We start from the raw sequence: 23,218 nt of genomic DNA, 5'->3' as shown, positions 1-23,218 counted from the left end.
AAGACCTGCAGTTGTTTCACAGGACCTTGAACAAACACATGTCTTCTATTAGAACAATGAACCTGTGGGGATGGATACATCCCAAAGCTGGTGCAAAAGATGGAATTAAAGGAGAAGTTGATTTTGGTGCAAACACTTTTGGAAATTCACACGGTTTTCTCATAGTGTGCATTTTCATGAACTTCTTAAAAGAACCTTTATATGCCTGGATTCAGTTTTTTTTGGCACCAAAGCAAACTTAGCTGCTAATTCCGTTTTTCACGAACTTCTTGTGCAACTTTCCAGTCTGTGATATGCGCACATCATGTCTGCAAGGGACTGAGAGAAAAGGAGGCTTTGATTTGCTATTTTACAGGCCCCTTTCATTGACCTGGAGTTTCTCCTACAAGGCACTGGTCTTTTTTTTTTTTTTTTTTTTTAAGATTTATTTATTTATTTGAAAGTCAGAGTTACACAGAGAGAGGAGAGGTAGAGAGAGAGAGAAGTCTTCCATCTGATGGTTCACTCCCCAATTGGCCGCAACGGCCAGAGCTGCGCTGATCCGAAGCCAGGAGCCAGGAGCGTCTTCCGGGTCTCCCACGTAGGTGTAGGGGCCCAAGGACTTGGGCATCTTCTACTGCTTTCCCAGGCCATAGCAGAGAGCTGGATCGGAAGTGGAGCAGCCAGGTCTCGAACTGGTGCCCATATGGGATGCCGGTGCTTCAGGCCAGGGCGCTAACCCGCTGCAGCACAGCGCCGGCCCCGGCACTAGTTCTTGAAGCGTGGTCCTTGCACCTGAGTGACAGCATCACAGGAGACCTAGTCAGCAGTGCTGAGTCTCGGGCCCTCCCCCACACCTAGGAACCTGCAACCTGGATTTAGGGAGTGCTCCAGGCGGCTGGGACGCACACCCACGTCTGAGGACCACCAGGACGGCGGGAGAGCTGGGTCTCCCTCAGGCTCCCTCCCTTGAGAGACTGCTTCTCCCCGTAGTCTGTGATACCACCTTTTCAATCACTTAATTCTCTTTCTGAACCATTTATTCTGGACTGTTAACCTGTGTGGTACTGCTTTAATTTTATAGTTAGCAAGCTAGAATTAGATCCTGTTTTTCCTATCAAAGTTGTGAAATGCTAAAAACAATAGTTTTCAGCACTGACAAGAATACAATGAACCAGGCTCTCGTGCAGTGGTGGTGAGGACAGAAAAATGGGAACTTCTCCCTCAAAAGGACCACGGCACTGCCTAAAATATCCCAGCTTCCGCTTCCGTCACTCAACGTCAAGTCATTCAATCTAAGGAAATAGTCTGAGTTGGTGAACAATGATGTGGATATTATTTTGTGTATTAACACTTTTATTTACTTATTTATTCTTAAGGAACAGGCACTTGGGGAGAAGTTTTAGGTTTACAGAAAAATCGAGTGCAAAACTAAATTAGTCTCATATGCCCTGTTCTCTGCCCCTTGCCCTTATTACTAACCTCTTGTTCCACTGTAGTGTATTTGCTACAACTGATGACCTAGCGTGAACACATTACTGCTCACTCAATCCATAATTTACATTAAAATCTGCTCTGTGATAGAGACTCCGAGCTTTTAAATTATTATTATTATTATTGAAAGGCAGGGTGACAGAGAGAGAAGGAGAGACAGAGAGAGACAGAGAGAGAGAGAGCAAGAGAGACACAGGGGGAGAGAGAGAAAGAGATGGAGAGAGAGACAGAGAGAGACGGAGAGAGAGACAGGGGGAGAGAGAGAGAGAGAGAGAGTGTTCTCCCATCCACCAGTTCACTCTCCACATGCCTAGGACAGCAAGGTCTGGGCCAGGTCAAAGTCAGGAGCCAGGACCCTCATCTGGGTCTCCCACGTGGTGGCAGAGAGGAGGTACTTAGGCCATCATTTGCTACTTTCCCAGGCACATTAGCAGGAAGCTGGATCAAAAGCAGAGGAGGCGGGACTGGAACTGGCACTCTGATGTTGGATGCAGGCATCCTCTGTGCCACAAGGCCCACCCCTCTGTGAGTTTTGACAAATATATGACACGAACCCACCATTATGGTATCATACAGAATAGTTTCATTGTCCTAAACACTCATTATGCTCCAGCTATTCACTTAATCTAAAATAATAAATGATAGAAAAGTCCAACAATATGTTTAAGAAATCATGATCGGCCGGCACCGCGGCTCACTAGGCTAATCCTCCGCCTTGCGGCGCCGGCACACCGGGTTCTAGTCCCGGTCGGGGCGCCGGATTCTGTCCCGGTTGCCCCTCTTCCAGGCCAGCTCTCTGCTGTGGCCAGGGAGTGCAGTGGAGGATGGCCCAAGTGCTTGGGCCCTGCACCCCATTGGAGACCAGGAGAAGCACCTGGCTCCTGCCTTCGGATCAGCGCAGCGCGCTGGCCACAGCATGCCGTCTGCGGCGGCCATTGGAGGGTGAACCAATGGCAAAGGAAGACCTTTCTCTCTGTCTCTCTCTCACTGTCCACTCTTCCTGTCAAAAAAAAAAAAAAAAAAAGAAAGAAAGAAAGAAAAGAAAAGAAAGAAATCATGATCAACTCAATTTGAATGAAATATTATACAGCCATGAAAAATCATGTTCCTGCAGAAGATCTAATGATTTGGAGAAATGTCCCTGATACATTAACAAATACAAAAAAGGATACAGAGTGTATTTGTAAGTCATCGCGAATTCACAAAAGGATAATTATAAATGCTCATAAGAGAAAATACTCCACAGGGGAGAAGACTCAAGGCTTCACGCAGAAACACCCAGAAGATCTGTGGGAGACTAAGAGCAGAGTTGGGGCCAGGGACACCGTAGCTGCCATCAGCCAGCCTGGGACCGAATCTCGGCTCAGCCGCCTGAGGTTGCCATACCTGGTCTTGTTTTCGATGTTGGTGAATTTTTCTAAAATGCATAGCTTTGCTTTAAAGTGAGAAAACCTGATCATGGACCACAGGCTCGGAAAAGCGGGAGTGACGGAGAAACAAGGGAAGGACACACGGTCCGCAAAGGAGCTTCGCGGCCGCAGTGCCTGCGCGGGGAGGCTGACGCAGAGGCGAGCGGCGGGTAGTGGAGTCCGGTGGGGGGCCGGCCTGGGGCTCGGTGCCCAGCAGGGTTCCCCCACTGGCCTCCCTCCCCTCCCTCTCCTCTCTCCCCCACTCAGCTCACCTGTCGCTTCTCCCCCTGCAGTAGCTCTGGGCCTCATACCTTTCTCCCCCTCCCTCCACCTTGAGAGTTTCCCAGAATCCCCAGGGAACGCCTCCTAGCTCATCTCACCTCATTGGTTCTGTTTGAGCCACGGACTCATCTCCTAACCAATCAGAGTAGCCAGGGAAAATGCAATGTGCTGATTGGTTGAAGCCTGAATCACTCAACCTCCAGAACCAGGGGTCGAGTTGGAGCCGGTCTTTGATGGAGAATACCGGGAGGCAAAAAGCAAAAGGTGCTCTGTGTCTGGAAGGCGGTGGCCGTCACCCCTGCCAGCTGTTTAGGAAGCATCCCGTGACGTCACTGGCACTCCGGAGCGTAGTGGTCTTGCAGCATAGCCAGCCGAACTGGTTTGTGCTGAACCAAGACTGGGCCTCTGCGGCTGTATTCAGGATGCTGAGAATCACGGGCTTATGGTTAATACCCTTCGGTTCACGCTTGGGGCATTTCCAGAACAGCCGTGTCACAAAATGCCCTTTCTAAGCTTTCTGCGACTGCTAATTGTTTTGAGTTTCTGTAGAGGAGGCATCCCTGTGGGTTAGGGGATGGTGGGGGGCAGGTCCTGGTTTTCCGTGTATGCTAGCTGGTTCTGGGATATCTTTTACGACCTCCCCAAGAAGACAAAGGGCTGGTATAGAATATGCTTGCCAATTTGCTGGAAAGTTTATCATTCCAAGCCTCACAGCTGGAGAGCCTCACTCCAGCTCAGCATCCTTGGGCTAAACAGAGTCCTCATTTTATGGCGTTGTGGAGCTGTATTCTTGGAGCAATGACAACCTCTGAGTCCTCTAGACTCACGGCCAGTGGAACCCACGGTGTCACAGGAATTGGTAATAAAAACAGGTCGGATATTAAGCAGATGCACCTCCCTCTCAGGCATCTCTCAGTTGCCAAAAGATTGATTGTGTGGACCGGGCTCTACGCACGGAGAGGAAAGGCATGGAATGGAATTCCCTTGGGAAGCTGGAGCCTCGGGGAGTGTAGATCAAACAAACCTCCCATCTGACAGTGAAAAGAGCCAGTTTTCTTGGACTATGAATATGGAGAGACCTTTAGCCCCACCTTAGTCAACACATGAAAAAGTGTGCGATCCTGGCAGGAGCCCCTGGAGAAGGTACTAGCCCAGGCCATGTGCACCTTGTCATTGCCTTCATGAAATCGGGTTTTGTTACCTAGCGCCTGTCATCGTTTTCATCTTGCCTGCTGCCTCTTTTCTCTGTTTCCCGGATGTGCAGTGGGTTGCTGGGTTACCTGAAAAGCGGCGACTGTTTAAAGCAAGTCATTGCATTATGACGAACAGCAAGCACCTTTCTGCCTGTCTAAGTGCATGGTGCACGCTATCTGGAGTCCGCCCACCTCTCCGAGGTAGGAAACAAACTCTCTGTTTTAAACAGGAGGGCGCTAAAGCTCTGGCCTGTTACGTAGTTTGCTGAAAGTCATTACTTCTGCATGGTGACGCTGGAATTTCTGAAACAGGACCTGCCAGTGCTGGGGCCTGGGTTTCTCCTCCTTCTCCATCACTGACTAAAATGCAGGGGCCCGAGTACCTGTGCCAGCTCTTCTGCCTCTACTCACCCAGTGACAAATGTGGTGGCCCTTACTGTTCCGTCACATGGACGGACGTGTCCAATCCTGCTTTCTCCGTTCTCCTTGACTGCTGACTCACTAATGATAGTCCCCATCAGTCAAGACTAACCCTGGGGCTGGCGCTGTGGTGTGGCAGGTTAAGCTGCCCTCTGCAGTGCCAGCAGCCCATATGGGTGCTGGTTTGAGTCCCAGCTGCACCAGTTCTCATCAAGCTTCCTGCTAATGTGCCTGGGAAAGCAGTGGAAGACAGCCCCAGCAGGGCCTGGGCCCTGAACACATGTGGGAGACCTGGAAGATGCGCCTGGCTCCAGGCCTCAGCCTGGCTCAGTTCTAGCTGTTGCAAACATTTGGAGAGTGAACTAGTAGACAGAAGATTCTCTCTCTCTGTCTCTGTCTCTGTCTCTCTCTCTCCCTCGCTCCCTCCCTCCCTAATTCTGCCTTTCAAATAAATAAACAAATAAATAACTCTTAAGAATTTAGACTAACCCTCTGCATGGACTCCTATTGCAACAGCCTCAGTGCCACGCAGAGACTCTTCACGACCCAGTTCACATCTTAGCTGCCTGCTTCCCAGGTCTCCTCCTTCATCTGACGTCAGGGTAGAGCTCATTCCTTCCACAAACATTCCAGGAGTGTCTACTACACTCTGGATGCCAGAGATACAAAGATGACGCCAACTGCTCCTAGCTTCGAGACTTCTGAACCCTCCACAGCGTCAGTCACTCTGTGGCACAGACACAGGGCACAGACAAGAGGCTCCCGAGAACCTTGGTCTCCCAACACCTGGCTGACGAGAAGACCTCAGTCAATGTGGGTTGTGTGCATGGGTGTGGCGTCCGCTCTAGTGATGGGTGCTCCGTAGAAAGCCATGTTCCATGGGCCACAGCCATGCTCTGGGGGACACAGGCATTGATTCTGTCAGCCCATTCATGATTGGGATAGTGTCCCGTTTTTTGTTGCATCATAAAATGTGACAACTGTCTTAACATAGAGAATTGTTAGATGAGTTAGGCTCACTTCCTTCCCCATACTAAGAAGCTGCTGTGGTCACTGCTTATGCAATCAGCCAGTAAGAGCTCATTTAATTTTTTCTCATTGTTACAAAATTAAGTTACACACAAATATGGTATAACATTTATAAAAATCTCAAAAGACTATAAAACTAAAAAGTAATTCTCCCACCATTGGCCCCGACTCCCAAGCTCTTATCCGTAGACTGGAGTAGCTGTTCTGCTATTTTAAGTATATGGGGTTTCTTCAAAAAGTTCATAGAAAGTGGAATTAAAAGGTGAGGCTGTTTGGGTGTAAGAATATCAAAGTCCATGCATAGGGGTCCCCCCACCCCTAATTCACAGTTCCATGAACTTTTTGAAGACCCCACACGCTGTAGAGATTTCTGCACACACAGAACACACTGCTTCTCTACACCCACCTCTGCCTGCACCTCACAAAAGGAGGCGTGTCCCCCAAGCTCTTCTGTGTGTCTGTGTTCGTAATGCTATGCCCTAAGGACCTTTGCACCTTAGTGTGTGGCTACCGTTCTCAGTTTTAAGTGGCTGGTGTATGGTTTATACCATATTCTATCCAGTCTTTGATTAAAGCACATTTAGACTGCTTCCAAATGCTTGCTTCATCACTAATAAGCTACGATAAATATCTTTACCCCATATGTACTCTATTTTGCACATCTGCAATGTAGCTGTAAGATAAATTATAGCTAAATAAATAATTTCACTTTAAACTTAAAGTGTATTAATTCTAAGAAGTAAAATTAAATCAATTCCTGGAAGTGCTGGCCAAGGACAAATAAGAGACCTTCGAAATGTTCCTGGGAAATGAAATTAAAAGATAAGGCAATCTTGGCAGAAAAACGCTTTGAAATCCAAGCATAATTTTTCTCATAAAACTCATTTTCCATGACCTTTTTGCAGACCACCTGTATCTGTGGATCTCATGATTTCTTGCACCAAGATAACTCACCTTTTAATTCCACTTTCCATGAACTTTTAAAAGTAGGGAGGATCCTCCCCGCTCTGCCCCATCTCTCCCTCTGTCTCTGAAACTCCGCCTTTCAAATAAATAAATAAAGCTTTTTAAAAAAATCTCCTGTGTGCCCTTTAAGGAAGAAATGGCTCCATTGCTCTGCACAGCAGGGGCACCAACGTGCACTCCTACAACTATGCATGGCAGGCACTGTGTCCAAGCTCCAGACTGTTTGATCTGTGCTAATGTCATTGCAGTCTGCATGTTAATTCCTCTTACCATGAGTTTAGTTTTCAATAATCTAGTTTTGTGTTAAGAAATCATAACTTCCATGATGTCAAAGGTACAGTAACCACAAATTTTGAGTTTACCTTAAACTGCTGTCATCTAAAGTTAAAGATAGCTTCATTTCATTTTTTATTTTCTTTTTTTTTAATTTTTTTGACAGGCAGAGTGGACAGTGAGAGACAGAGAGACAGACCGAGAGACAGAGAGAAAGGTCCTCCCTTGCCGTTGGTTTACCCTCCAATGGCCACTAGCAATGGCTGCAGCGCACCGGCCCACCGTGCTGATCCGAAGCCAGGAGCCAGGTGCTTCTCTTGTTCTCCCATGCGGGTGCAGGGCCCAAGCACTTGGGCCCTCCTCCACTGCACTCCCGGGCCACAGCAGAGAGCTGGCCTGGAAGAGGGGCAACCAGGACAAAATCCGGTGCCCTGACCAGGACTAGAACCCAGTGTGCTGGCGCCGCAGGCGGAGGATTGGCCTATTGAGCCGTGGTGCTGGCCTTTTATTTTCATTTTTAAAGATTTATTCATTTGGCCGGCGCCGCAGCTCACTAGGCTAATCTTCCGCCTGCGGCGCCGGCACCCCGGGTTCTAGTCCTGGTCGGGGTGCCAGATTCTGTCCTGGTTGCCCCTCTTCCAGGCCAGCTCTCTGCTGTGGCCCGGGAGTGCCGTGGAGGATGGCCCAAGTGCTTGGGCCCTGCACCCCATGGGAGACCAGGATAAGTACCTGGCTCCTGCCTTCAGATCAGCACGGTGCGCCAGCCACAGGGCACTGGCCGCGGCGGCCATTGGAGGGTGAACCAATGGCACAGGAAGACCTTTCTCTCTGTCTCTCTTTCACTGTCCACTCTGCCTGTTAAAAAAATAAATAAATAAAAAAAGATTTATTCATTTGAAAGGTAAAACATCAAAGAGAGAGAGAGAGGAAGCAATAGACCGAGAGATAGGGGTGTGTGTGTGTGTGTGTGTGTGTGAGAGAGAGAGAGAGAGAGAGAGAGAGAGAGAGAGATCTTCCATCCGCTGGTTCAGTTCCCAAATGGCCACAATGGCAAAGGCCAGGCCAGGCTGAATCCAGGAGCCAGGACCTCCATCCTGGCCTCACACATGCGTGATGGGGCCTAAGCACTTGGACTTCATCTCCTGCCTTCCCACACGGATTAGCATGGAGCTGGGCTGGAAGCAGAGTAACTGGGACTTGAATGGACACTCCAATATGGGATGCAGGTGTTGCAAGGGGTGGCTTACCCCACTATGCAACCACACTGCACCTGACGCTTCATTCTATTAAATACATTTTATATCACTGCCCATGTCACAGAGAACTTGAGACCGTGCTATAAGCCGCCATGGAAGGCAGGAGGCCGGGACTTGGGCAGTGAGGAAGAAACTCACTTTATTCCCGGCTGTTCCACGGAGGCAGCAAGCAGCCATGACCCCCTGGCTTGGGAAGGGGCTGCTTGCTGCCAATCAAACAGGAGCAGATGAGCGCAGACAAAGCTGGTGCAGACCGGAGGAGCCACGTGGTCTCAAGTCCCTGTTGCTGGTCCTCTATCTGCAGGTCACCTCGGTACCCAAACCAGCCTTGGAGGCAGCACATTTCCTTGTTTGCAGAGCCTGGTGGACACGCAGCCAGTTTGCCCAGTTCCACTTCCAGCTGGGCTTGAACAACAGTGGGACTTGGGGGCATGAGACTCATTTCTTTGTGCCTCGGTTTCTTCATCTTTAAAATGGGGCTGAGGATGGCGCTGCTGCAGACTTGCTGGGCAGAGTGAATGTGCTAATATATGAATGAGAACGGTGCCTGGCAGATACAGTCCTTTTTATTATTATTATTTTTTTTGGTGGCAGTTGATTTGAATTCTGTCTCTCATTTTCAGTGGACAGATTTCTGATCCGCAGGGTGCACTTCCCCAGGTGGCATCTCAGATGGACTTGGGGGGAAGATAAACTCATCTCACGCCTCCGCCTTCACCCCAAACCGCTGACCGGTTTCCCCACTGCCAAGCCTACCAACCAAGATGAAGCAAGTCCAGTACCATTAGCTGAGATTCTGCTAATCGGCGACTGCCGGGTGAGTGCGTCCCCAGCGGGGTCACTGCCATTTCAGCACTTGGTACGAGGGGGCAATGCTCAGGGACGTCAGGGCCCCTTCCTGGATGCAGTGTGAGACCTGCCCGAGGCTGGGACCCGCCTGGTGGGCTGGGCCACGCTGCTCCATGTTGCCTGGAACACAGCGTAGCTCATGGGCTTCGAGATTACTTTTTTTTTTTTTTTGACAGGCAGAGTGGACAGTGAGAGAGAGAGAGACAGAGAGAAAGGTCTTCCTTTGCTGTTGGTTCACCCTCCAATGGCCGCCGCGTCCAGCGCCCTGCGCACCGCGCTGATCCAAAGGCAGGAGCCAGGTGCTTCTCCTGGTCTCCCATGGGGTGCAGGGCTCAAGCACTTGGGCCATCCTCCACTGCACTCCTGGGCCACAGGCAGAGAGCTGGCCTGGAAGAGGGGCAACCGGGACAGAATCCAGTGCCCCGACTGGGACTAGAACCCGGTGTGCCTGCACCGCAGGTGGAGGATTAGCCTAGTGAGCTGCAGTGCTGGCCTGAGATTCTTTCTGTGCAGAGGCTACCTCCTTGCTGGTAGCTGATCCAGGCCCCTGTAGGGAAACAGGAAGCTGCCCATGGCCCCGGCTTGTAGGGTTCACACCTCCCTCGTCAGGGCTCTGAGCAGTGGGGCGCTCTCCCCTCTCCCGAGGCCTGCCGGCCGGCTGGGGCTGCTCAGCACACAACAGCTTACAGTCCGGCCCCGGGACGCACCGGGACAAAGCTGCGTTTTGTGCTGGGCTTGCAGCACGTTCCCCTCCCAGGGTCCCCCACGTGTGTGCTACCCCGCGTCGGGTCTGAATGTTCTCTTTGTCGCCGGCCTCCTCGTGCTGCGGTGGGCTGCCGTGCCCGCGGCCGTCCTGGGTTAAATAAATACATTAAGGCAACACCCTCGGCTTGACGCTGGAGCCAGCCTCACTCACTCAGATCACTCCTGTGGCAAAAGACGGAGCCGCCGTGGTTCTGAATCTGTTTCGAGACGGATTTCTTTGTTGGGTTCCTTTGCGCGAGCGAAACACCCGCAGGGAAGGGACAGCCGCACTCCTGCTCAGTGGGCCACGTTTCTGCACGAGGGACACAGAACGTGAGCTTCCACCAGTCGCAGGACGCGTGCTGACGCCACCGCGTACATGCACTCCCAGAAAGCCCCGGTGAAGCTGCGTGCTGGTTTCCATCGCTTTTCCAGCACAGCCGAGTGGCAGTCTGCTTGTTCGTCACGCACCTTTACAAAACCCATACTGCTTAGAAATGTGCTGCGCCAGCCCCAGAGGCTTGCATAAGCCAACGGCTGCGCGTGCTTCGTTGTGAGCATCACCCTCCCGTGTGTGAAGTCGTGACTGCGTGTGCCCTGCACCGCTCTGTTCTTTGGGAGGATCTAAGGCACGTTGCTCCGTCTGAAAAAAATCTGACAGCTTTGCGAGAGTAGAAAATAGGTCTATTTCGATAGGACTGGATGTGTCGAGAACACTAACAAAGGGTGAGATTGTATTCACCGAGTACCCAGAATCTCCTCTAGGCGTCTGCTTTTAGGGCCAACAGATGAAGGAGGGGCAGGGTGAAGAGTGGAATCACCTATAAAATCATTGCCTTCACTTTCTTGTAAAATAAAGACAAAAGCTTTATCTTCTAAGTAAAGCAGAGGTTCTCAACCGGGGGCGATTTTGCACCCCAGCGGACACTTAGAAATGCTGGGAGATGTTGGTGTTACTGAGAAGCAGTGAGAGAGAGAGAGAGAGAGAGAGAGAGAGAGACCTCCTGTCTGCTGCTTCATTCCTCGGATACCCACAACAGCCAGGGCTGGGCTAGGACCAAGCTGGGACTAGCACTCAACCAGGGTCTTGCAGGTGGGTGGCAGGGACCCAAGTCCTCGAGCCGTCACCTGCTGCCTCCTAGGACTGGAACTGGGAGCAGACTGGAGATTGGAACCCGGGCATTCAGAGAGCAGAGGTGGGTATGGTAACCAGCAGGCCAAACACCCGCCCTGAGCAGTATTTTTTGATTGTCACAACTGGAGGGCCGGGTACTGTCAGCATCCAGTGGGCAGAAGGCGTTATTCCCATAAACATCCTACATGCGTGGAACAGTGATCCCAACAAGGAACTGGCCGTTCCACAAGGCTGAGGCCACCAAGGGGAGCCACCCCAAAGAACAGTGCGTGTGGGGAAGGGGCGGCACGGCTGGTCCGTTTAACAGGCTGGGCGCTGGTGAGCTTCCCACGGGCTGCTGTTAGCACCGCCCTCCTTCCTCCCTCTGCAGAACATTTCCTGGCTCTAGATACTGTTTCTGAAACCTTGGCCCAAGAGCGCCCTGCTCCAAAATGCCTCACGGATGGGGCTTGGCTGCCTCAAAATCCAAGCGGCAAAAGGAGCTGCTTGCATTTTTTAACTTTGTATTTTGAAAGGATTTTAAACTCACGTAGAAGTATCTAGAATAGCGGCTCAGCCCCTTCCCTCTGTGTCTCCATGATGACACCTTCCACAACCGCAGTATGTCATCAAAACCAGAAGATGGGCTTGGATGGAGACTGTTGAACTATAATCGGCTTTTACCAGTTTGCTCAAGTGTTGAATAATAAAACACTTAAAAAATACATACCTCCCGAAATATCCCACCCTGTTCCCCCAGAAACGCTTTCCTGTGGAAAACAAACCACTAACGATCTCCCTGCTTCCAAACGCCCCTGGTTGCCAAGGTAGCAGCAGGTGGGAGGACGGACAGTCACAGGTAGAAATAATTGGTTCTAGTCTATTAGTCAGCCTTTACCTCTGTTTCTGTCGCTGCCTGCCTATCAGTTTTTAATTTTTCAGTTTGTAAGTCCTCCGCAGGCTCAAATACGACATCGCAGGACAAACGGTCCCAGCCCTGGCAGTGCGGCCAGCTGCAAGCACTGTCCCAGCATTCCTTGCTAAGCTGCACGAGGCTATTTCGGAAAGCTCACCACGCAAGATGAACGGAAAATATAAGCTTATTTGGCCTCAAAAATGCATTTAAAATCCATGCATAGTTTTTTCACAACACACATTTTTCATGAACTTTTAGAAGACCCTCTCATCTGCATGGATTTCAGAAAATTTTGCACCAAAATACATTATCTTTTAGCCCCCTACTTGATGCGGTTTTTTTCGAAGTGCCCTCATGTGTATGTTGAGATATATGTAAAACACAGTGCTTGTTTTTTGTTTTGTTTTTTTTTTTTTTTTTTAAGCATCTTTTTGAAATAAAAGTGGAGCAGCCTGCCCCAGGCCCACCCCAGGGAAGGCGCTGTCCGTGGCCGCACGGCTACTGTAGGCTTCAGAGGCGAGTGCTGGGTGCACATTTGTCAAGGGCACCTCCTTCGTAACACAACTGGGGAGGCTTGAAGCCCACTTACTGCTGTGCTTGACACATAATCACCTCCCAGTAGGCATAAGCCCTTAGCTGCTGCTCCATACATGAGCTGGAAAGATCCTCCGGTCAACTCACGCGTTGACAGTGGGGCGACACTGTGTGCCAATAACACAGATGCTTCCATCCTCTGGACGGGGAATGTCAGTTTTAGAGCACAGAATAATGTCATTTATTATTCCACCCCCAGCCCCCCAGAATCCTACTAGGCAGAATCCTACTAGGATAACATGGGTCGTTGGGTCATTCCCCTGAAGTATCTTGTGGAGAGATAGTTGAATCTTTGTTTGGATGTGAGCCAGTAGTCATAAAAATTCTTTGCCACTCAGCAAAGTTATGTATTCTAGCCAGGGAGGCACTCTGGATCTCAGAACTTTCACTCTTTGGCTGTGCCTGATAAACTTGAACATAAGACACCTTCAGCAGTTTTCGGATTTATGGCGACAGAATCCAACCTACTGGCCCGGGGCCCGTGCAAGTCTTGTTCCTTCCCACTGCATCATGTTCCCTTTGGTAGCCAACTCACAAAGCAAGGTGCCTGGAACGATGAACACTAGGCTTCGTGGCCAAAACACCAGCCCGATGGAGCAGACGTGAATAACTGCGAGCCACAGTCCTGCCTCTGTGTTCTCCAGCATTTGCGTCAATGCGCAGAAACTTTTCATTGCATGCTGCCCTCAAGTTATTCTGCTAAAATTTAAGAGGCGCTTGCTATCTTAACACAGCCCAGTCCTTCAGCCTTGCCAACCGCCGGGATTTCTGCTTCAGCAGAGAGCACAGAGGGGTGCGCTACGACAAGGAGCCTCGAGGGGCCACCAAACGCCACCGGCCCTGCCTTCCACAAGGCTACACGTCCTGGGCTGACTCTGATCTTAGAAGGAGAGCGATTTTCTACCCTGTAGCCGCACGACCCTCCCAGCCTTTTCGCGAGCCTATAAATTTCCTCGGTGCGCGTGGGTCTGTGAAGCGTGGCCCTGTTGATTCGACATCTGGAACCACTCAGGTGGTTTGTCTCTGCCGACTTTCTGAACAGTAAAAACCAACCGCTGGATGATTCCTGGATGTTTGAACTTGGGGCATGGGCATGTTGGCCCCCTTGCTGACAAACACAAAATTCTCCTTTTGCCTGCTGGAGCCAAGTGCAACAAATGTGGTTGGGAATAGAAGGCTAAGAGCGCTCCCCAGAAGGAGGCTGCTCATCTACGATGGGGTCTTCCAGCCGGGGGCACGCAGCTCGGGATTTCAGAAGTTCTTGCCCAATCTCACGTCTGCCCCTAAATCCAAGTACAGTCCCCACTTAAAGAAACAGACTAAAGCTGATCACTTCCTATTACAGCTCTGCCAAAGGGGAAAAGAAACCCATCCAACCACCATGGTGGCAGATGCCATGGTCAATCCCATTCCTGGAACTTAAGCCGCACCATTCTTGTCTCACACGAGGCAAGATTTCTCTGACATGACCCCTGAACTGTTGGTGGCTAATATTCAGTTTTATAAATACTTTTAGAGACGTCATCAAAACCAAAGAGAATTGGTCCTTGGAGCCACGTACGAGAAAGAAAGATTCAACTGCACAGATTGGTTGGGGAAGTAGAGAAAAATATGTGACCGTGCTGTGAAAACATCACCGGATGGTCAGAGGATATTAAAAGCTGGTGTTGAGAATGCAATGTCACATCAAGTGCTAAAATCCAAGATCAGTTAGAGTCTTCAGGCGAAGCACAGGGACCGGCGCTGTGGCATAGCGGGCCTGTGATGCCAACATCCCGTATGGGCAATGGTTCGTGGCGCAGCTGTGCCACTTCCAATCCAGTTCCCTGCTAATGGCCTGGGAAAAGGCAGTGGAAGATGGCCCAGGTGCTTGGGCTCCTGCCACTCACGTGGGAGACCTGGAGGAAGCTCCTGGCTCCCAGCTTTGGCCTGGCACAGCCCTGGCCATTGTGGCCACCTGGGGAGTGAACCAGCAGATGGAAGATTTCTCTCTCCCTCTGTCTTTCCCTCTCTCCATATAGCACCGTCTTTCTAATAAATAAGTAAATCTTTAAATATCTATAAAGATGATGTACCGACAGAACTTTAAAACATGGCTGGCCAGGAACAATGCCAGCCTGCACGCCCAGTTTCTCCAGGACAGGAGTCCCTTTTGTTTGTCTCTGCGTCCTCAGTGCCAAGCACCGTGCCTGGTAGAGTGGGCCCTCAACGCCTGCGCAGTTTGCAAAGCAGGTGTGAGTCACAGCTTTATGACTTTGTTGAATAGAATGTTACCCACACTGAATAACAACTCCAAAGAAGTGCCTGGACACTTGCCTACTTTATGGAGACGTCAAAACGCAGAGCCAAAGAAAGATACCGTGGCTCTTTTTTACAGCTTATTGAGAAAGAAACCATCGCTCGTCCATACACGGGCTGTGTTCAGGAAGGAAAGCAGTTGTCTGGAAGCGGAGCCCCTTCCTTTACTCCCCAGCCAGCAGCCAGGATGATCTTTTCCAATGCAGCCCCTGTCATCCCGCTGCTGTGTTTACACCACCAGGGGCTCACCCGGGCTTTCTCAAGGCTGAGAAGCCCCGGCAGGGCCTTCCCGCTGCCGGCTCTGCAGCTCCTGTCCCTGTGTGGCTCAAGGCAGGCTGGTCTGTTGTGTTCCTTCAAAGACCAGACTCTGTCTCCCGTAAGGCCTTTGCACAGAGCATCCGGCTACTTCTACCAGTGCTCAGCTCACACACAGCGCTAGCTCCTCAGAGAGGCCTCCTCTGGCCACTCGGGCTCAGAGTCCCCCTGTCCCAGCACACGGCCCTCGCGATCTCGGCATCTTGAGTAGAGACGGTGGGAAACCCCGCTGAGGAAGACTCTGCTGTGGGCAAAATGTTGCACGGCCTTCGGTGTCCACGGCGGAGTCCAGGTGGTGGCCGGGGAGCGATGTGGCATCAGAGGGGGAAGTGACCGGTCCCCCTGCCGGGCGCTCAGGAGGTCGGGCTGAGCAGCCTGGAGGCAGAGAGCCCCTTCAGGAGCCACACGGCACCTGGTTGGACGTGGTGAGGCTCCAGCTAAGGCAGCTGCCCAAGAGGTTGCGCGGGAGACTTAAAAATGGTGAGCGGAGCACTTCCGGGGCTCCAGGAGCTTCCCCGGCAGGGAGCAGAGTCAGAGCGAAGCTTGCGCAGGAAGGACTCAGACGCGGCTCCGAGGAGGGCGGCCCCTGATGCCCCTCGCAGCTGGCGCCGCCTCTCTCACTCCCCTTTGAGGGCCTCTGATTTGACCCTTCGATTCTAGCAAATTCAGATTTGAGTCTTTTCCCTCTATTTTCTTTGTGAAGTCAGATCCTTCCTCGAGATCGCTCCACCAAGATTGGAAAGCGAAGGCCCTGGAGGGCTTACCTTCCAGTCTGGGAACGCGCTAGCACCAACTCAAAGAGTCTACACGAAAACAAACGAAAGTAAAAGTGTGCTACTCTTCACTTGTTGAATGTGATACAAAAATTTAAAAGGAAAACAAATAGTTCTCATACGTGCACTTTCCTCTCCTAGATAAATGTGTGGACATAGCTTGCTCTGCAGATTAAGTGAATGCATACACAGATGGCCAAGGGGAAATTGAAAAGGCAACAGAACAAACATCATTGTAGATAATGATTCTATATGCACGAGAGGCAAATGGCCAGTTGGTGCTATTACAGCATATGGTTGAGTATTTGCCAAAAACGTTTTTTCAATCTAGCACTTAACTTTTAATATCCATGATGTAGCCTGAGAACTCTTCTATAACTAATCACTGGGGAGTTTTATTAATTCAAGCTCTGTCAGGTTCTACTGCTAATTGCTTTACAGCCAATGACAATTACACCACTAATAGCACCATTAAACCCAGGCCGTTGTGAATGAATTTGGGCTTAAAAGAGGGTTGAGAAGACCAGCAGTAGGAGAGTCAGGCAGGTCTGAGTTTGTTATTCTCTTATCTCCCTCATATTGGCCACACGATGGGACAAGTCATAGACCCCTTGTAAGCCCTGGTTTCCTTATGGGCAAAACGAGGTTAGCAATGAGACCTGCTTCCTAAGGATATGGTGAGAATTGAATGAAATTTGTGTGAGGTGCTTCGTACGTGAAGCCCCTCTGTAAATGAGCCTCTCTTTGGCTCTCTGGGACTGAGTAAAGCAGCAACACTTGGTGCCACAATTTCTCACTGTGCAAAATCATCCGAGCACTGAAATCCTTGGTGGGGGCGGGGGGGTTGGATCCCAGGATATTGGTTAAGAGGGGCATCAGATGATAGCTTCTTTCCTCTTCCTCCATCAGTGAATATGGCAACTGCCAAAAAAACCAAAAAAACAAAAAAACAAACAAAAAACCTTGCTAGCTGTCATTCTAAAGATCATGTGGTTTCCACTTTCCCCAAAACAAGGGCTGAGTCAATTAAGTTCATAAGGCTTTAAAAATATTCCTTATTCCTCCTGCAGAGAAAGAGAAAACAAGAGATGATCCAGTAATTAATTCAAATTTGGGTTTGATTAAGATGACTTGGCAGGTGCAGAGACAGTTGTGAGGCCAAAGAAATTTTTCCAGTTTCTAATAAGCCAAGGAGATTTTTGGCCATACCAATCATTTACACTTAGCACCCACTTAATAGGCTGGCAACTGCCTTTTAATAGGTATGGAGTGTGAAACGTAATGGGGGAATTTTTTAGAATGTATGATTTCATGCACCTACCGAAAAATACATCACTTTTTATAAAGTCCTCTGTAGGGTGCAGGCTACTTTGTCTTGCATGATCTCATGGAATCCCTGTTACGCCTCGTTAAGCCCCTTTAACTGCTGGGGCAACCATGTTCAAGGACGTCCCACTGCTTGCCCAGCAGGTGTGTTGCATGACCTGGGCCCGATTCAGGGCTTCCGAAGCCAAGTCTGAAAATCTCACCGTCAAGAACTTCTACCCGACGGTTAATACCCAGAGTGGCAACAAGAACTGGTAGCTATGGCTGAAATGTAGCCCTCCGAGACTCACATCCTGCATCTCAGAGTGGACGGTATTTGGAGACAGGGCCCTTAAGGAGGCCATGACGCCAAGCCTGCATCCAACCTGGCTGCTGTCCTTTGAGGAAGACAGCAGGATGCGAGCTCCCACAGACGACCCCAGACGGAGAGACCTCAGACCTCTCCATGCCGTGACCTTGGACTTCTGGCCTCCAGAGACTGTGAGAAAAGGCACGTCTGTTGCCCAAGTCTCTCAGCTGTGGCAGCTGTAGGGAACCCACGCCCAGTGATACAGGGTGCCAGAGAGCTGCATCCATGCTAACCTGCCACCCTTAATAAATGAATAATGAGCTGAATCACGACTCTTCCAAGTGCGAGTCTCCCCTCCCCTACCCCTGTAACTTCTCACCTGTGTCAGCTGGGGTTCAATCAGGAGACAGAAACTACAGATAGAGACATTTGAACAAGAAGAAATTGATATAAAGAATTATTAATGGCCAGCGCCGTGGCTCAATAGGCTGATCCTCCGCCTAGCGGCGCCGGCACACCGGGTTCTAGTCCCGGTCGGGGTGCTGGATTCTGTCCCAGTTGCCCCTCTTCCAGGCCAGCTCTCTGCTGTGGCCCAGGAGTGCAGTGGAGGATGGCCCAGGTGCTTGGGTCCTGCACCCCATGAGAGACCAGGATAAGCACCTGGCTCCTGCCTTCGGATCAGTGCAGCGCGCCGGCCACGGTGGCCATTGGAGGGTGAACCAACGGCAAAGGAAGATCTTTCTCTTTGTCCCTCTCTCTCTCACTGTCCACTCTGCCTGTTAAAAAAAAAAAAAAAAAAAAAGGATTATTAACTAAAGAGAGGATTGGGATAATAGTGGATTGGCTACCACCATTCCATTGAAAGTGAATAAATAGACAAACGAAGTCTAAGGAGTGTAGGAATAGCAGCTTGAAGGAGTTTATGGTGAGAATCCAAGGAAGAGCCCCCACTCTCCCCTCCAGCTGCGGTCCAGACCTTGTGGCCGAGGGCGGCCCCCAGCTCACTGGCTGGCGGGGAACTTGCTGGACCCCTGTCTCTCAGGATGTCGGGGAAAGCTGTTCCCAGAATGGTTTCTCTGTGATGCGAGATACCAGTTATCAGATTATAAGACTGCCGTGGGAAAACACTAGGGACAGCTGCCAGCCACGGGGTGTTGCTGACTCCGTGCCCTGCAACAGCGGAGGCTGGGGAGGTCACCCTGGCTGCAGCCACGGGACGCTGGGAAGCCACGCCTGCCACAGAAACTCGTACACAACAGGAGCTCCAGGAGAACTTGGAGTCTCTCCTGCACCTTCCACTAACAAAGCCTCCAGGAAAACCACCAAAAGGGCTCCCTCTGGTTTTCCAGAGCAGACGAGGGAGGGTGAGTGTGGAGCGGAGAGGCAGTGCGCAGAGAAGTGGCACTAGACGATGACACCCCGTCTCATGGAAGCTGGCATTCTTGGGGTACTCGGGTAGCTGCTGAATGCAGCTGAATGGAGCCCCAAAGGCCTTGGTGATGCCTCGTGTAGTCCTTTGAAGAGGGGCATATGGTTTTGCAAGGAGGAGGGGGAGGAATGGCAGAAGCAGTCTATCACAACCCCTTCCCTGAGACCTCTCATCTCAAACGGGCGCGCACAAGGATGCACAACCTATAGCACGTCCCAGCGAAGCGTCGTGTTCCTGCATTTTAACCTCCTCGACTTCCTTGTTCATAAAGTTATGTCTGTATCACACTATTTACAGGTTAAATATTTAAAACCTCACTAATCTTGGTACTTAGTGACAATATGTTTCTTCCTTAATTAATTCTAACCCAGCTCAATAATTAATTCCAAATGACAATTATCTCTGAAGATTTTTAATTACCGAGAGGAAGAGATATACCACGGGCTGGGCCAAATCTATAGCTCTAGATAATATGAAGTTGGGATCTGCTTTGTTTCCTCTTTTATACTTCTAGAAGGTTCTGTTCTGCAAACAAGCAAGACCACCCTCTGAGAAGCCTGCTGAACGTTTACAGACAGTGAGTCAGAGCCATGGAATGCTAACACGGGCGAGATCTCGGGACTGCCACTCAGGGAGTCCCACGTTTCCTTTTGCAGAGGGAGAAACTGAGTCCCAAGGGTCTTTGTCCCAACTCGCACGGCTCCCTACCGGCTACACTGGATCTCAATCAAAGGGCTCTCAATCTTCTCCATGCCACCTCCAAATGGAATCATGCTGTCTGCTCTACAGGTTCTGGAGTGGAGTCAAACAGTGGGAGAGGAAGGAAACGGGACAGGGTGGAGCTGAGGTGCGTCCCGCAGGCCCCAGGGCGGGAGCAGCTTGCCGGGAAGCCATCTTCCCGTCTCATTCCTCCCCGGGCCAGTGTCTGCAGTGACCGTCAGCACAGCCGTGGCACGTCTGAGCTCCAAAGGGGAACATCTGAAGACGTGATCTTGTTTTCGGCAAGAATTTGGATCATTTTCCTGTCGTTTGGAATTCTTGTTGTTTGCTTCTATTATTATTATTTTTAATTTGATTTCTTTGGTTTGCCTTGGACATTTCGAGTGTTGGTCTCTCTGAGCAAGAAATGGACACCTAGCGAGGTGTGTCCTAATGCTGCCAGTTATAAACCAGCCACAAGAATAGGATTTTCTCGTGTCTCAAACTTACCCAAGAACGTGGGCACAATTAGGATGCTGGTTGGCCACGTATAGTTTCAGTCCACTGTAAATATTTTTTTTTTTTCTGGAATCATGAGTTTTGAATTAGCTCTCTGAAAATCAATTCGAGTGTACAATTTATAAATGCAGATGTGCTGGCACGTGAGGGAATTTAACCAACGTGAGCCTGATCTCTAAGAAAAATAAATGAATCTTCAGCAGCGCCCAGCCTAACAGAGCTGGGGAAGCCTGTGGACTTGACATGACCTGCACCAGCTCTCTTCCTTTGTTAATGGAGAAAGGAAGACCCGGTCCGGGTGACCTGACCAATGAGACCGGAGCTTGTGTCCCTCCCCTGCCAACTAGACCCCCCACCCTTTCCCTTCTGAGCTAATAGCATAGACCACTGGGCACCTGTAGGCGGAGATCAGCATCTGCACTAAGAACCTTTCTCCTGGTACCCGGAACCCCTGAGCTGCCTGGGCTGTGTCATTGCATCAGGCTGTGGAACTGTGCCAGGGCGCTCAGACCTGCAGAATCTGCTCCCCCCCCCCCCACTCCCATAACGCAGCTCTGGGCACAGGACTCAGCAGGCGAGCGTGCCCCAGACCCTGGCTCCATGCAGCAGGCACACACTAAATCTAAAACCCACAGAGCCAATGGACAGATTCCTCTCCTGGAAGCACAAGGACAGGTGGTCGCATCACTACATCTCTGTCATGAGCCCTGACCCAGAGTTCAATATGCTTTTGATTTTCCAGGAGCTTTCAAGAAAACAGTGATTTCAAGGGCGCTCCCTGTGGTCCACACCTCTCCATGGCAACACCTCGGGGATGGGACAGTCTCCGTTGTTCATTTCTATGCAGGATTTTCGTTGGTCTCAGCATGTTTCATAATAAATGGGACACACAGACTCAGTGGAGAAGGCCACGGAGGCAGAGGTGGCCCAGAAACGTGTGTCCTGCGGACAGCAGGAACGATTTGTCTTCCCCTTCTCGGGTCTCCCAGAGCCTTGGCAACAGAGACGCCGGGGTGTGTCGTGGGTGAGAACCCCAGGGCTCTGCAGCGACCTTTCTCTGCGCTGCGCCACTCGTGACTCCCCCAGTCACGGGAGCAGGATGGCAGCTCCCAGACGATGGGACCCGCCACGTGTTTCCCTGTGTATCACTCGCACCTTTCTCTGCTTCCTGTCCTGGTCCCTGTCGCGTAAAATGGCATCGTCGCTAGTTCATCACAGGAGCAACAGGGCACTTGTGTTCTGTCTAAGATGGTTTCGTGCGGCTTCCGTGAGCCGCGGCCACCTTGACGGCAGAGAAGAGTTCCGCTGATGAAAGAGACGGAAGCGCGAAAATTCAGTGCTCTCACGACAACCACATTCCACATTCAGTCTTTTTTTTTTTTTTTTTTTTTTTTTTTGACAGGCAGAGTTAGACAGTGGGAGAGAAAGACAGAGAGAAAGGTCTTCCTTTTTCCATTGGTTCACCCCTCAAGTGGCTGCTACGGCCGGCGCGCTGCACCGATCCGAAGGCAGGAGCCAGGTGCTTTTCCTGGTCTCCCATGGGGTGCAGGGCCCAAGCACTTGGGCCATCCTCCACTGCACTCCCAGGCCATAGCAGAGAGCTGGCCTGGAAGAGGGGCAACCGGGACAGAATCTGGCGCCCCGACCGGGACTAGAACCTGGGTTGCCGGTGCTGCAGGCGGAGGATTGGCCAAGTGAGCCGTGGTGCAGGCCCCACATTCAGTCTTAATCTGATGCAGTGCCAATATGAACAGAGTCCAGGATTTGGCCCAGGGCACTATTTTGCACTATTTTCTAGGTGCAAACGGGCTTATTTGGAGAACAGTTCAGACTGATTTTGAGGGAAATGGTTGCAAGGACAGGATCATTGGAACCCTGAAGCTCACCCACTCGCCAGCCCCCTGGCTCCCTGCCCCCTGGCCACCCCGCCCTCTGGGCTGAGATGTCCATGTTCCCCAGGAGGGGGGTCACAGTGGCACTGTTTGTTTGCCTTCAGGGTAGGATGTGCCTAGACTCTCTAGAGAAATATCACTCATGTGTAGGGCGACCTTTCAAGTTGAGATTGTTGTGGGTTTTCTGCTGGGGGCAGAAACCTGAGCGAGAGCAAGACCCACACTCCCTGCCACTTGGGTCTGGCTGCGGCACACAAAGCCGCCTTATAAACATAACCTCTTTCCTGACTGCGGGCCCCAGCTTCTCCCTTCTTGAAACCTGAGTCACTGGGGCTTAGGATTTACACCATAAGCAAAACCAGATCCCCTTCGCCTTGGAAATATCTCCACTGCTAATTGGATTAAAAATCATGAAGCATACTCAACAGACCGGGGCATTCAAATCAAATTCGCCACCATCCTAGTTTTTAGAAAATAAAGAATTAGCGCCTTGTGTGCATGATCATCACACGTTAGCGGCGCAGCGGGAGCAGCACTGGCTCTTCTCACGTTACTGGAACTCAGGATCCACGAAATGCCCTCTTTCTTCCTTTCATGCGAAAGACGAGCTAGCGCCTGACAGTCCTACCGCTGAACCGCCCCTCATCTTGCAATCGAGAAAACTCAAGTCCAAAGGGGCTGCCGCCAGCCTGCGCCTTGGTGTCTTGGCGGCAGCACTGGCAGGGGACGCCCAGGGTCTTCACCTGTTTGCTGAGCTCTGATGGCTCCGCCTGCACTGCCCTTTAGAGGAAGGCAGGTGTGGTGATCACTCCAAGGAGAGAGGCCACGGAGCACCCAGGACCTGGGCGTCAGGTAAATCTGCGCTCAGGGTCATCTGGGTTCACACCCCTAGGATACAGCCTAGTGCCCTCCACGGCCCATGGCTGGGGCAGGAAAGAGAGCCCAGACTGAGCAAGCTAGCAGACAACCCCGCCCCTTGGAGCGCGACGTAACAGCTGGAGAAACTTGGATGAGATTTTTATCATGTGCTTTTCCCCCAGGCTGGAGGAGAACTGTGGTTTGCAAGGAAGCCTCAGTGGGCTGACTCCCGGGGGGAAGCGGGCCCTGCCTGGTGTGCAGCCTCCCTACCTGGGCACCTGCTGGGGGGGAGAGATGGGGGA

This window comes from Oryctolagus cuniculus, chromosome 15 (genome assembly GCF_051225735.1).
Source record: "Oryctolagus cuniculus isolate XC-2025 breed Fujian yellow rabbit chromosome 15, ASM5122573v1, whole genome shotgun sequence".
Lineage (NCBI taxonomy): Eukaryota > Metazoa > Chordata > Mammalia > Lagomorpha > Leporidae > Oryctolagus > Oryctolagus cuniculus.
The sequence above is the reverse complement of the archived record's forward strand: the minus strand, read 5'-3'. Positions refer to the sequence as shown.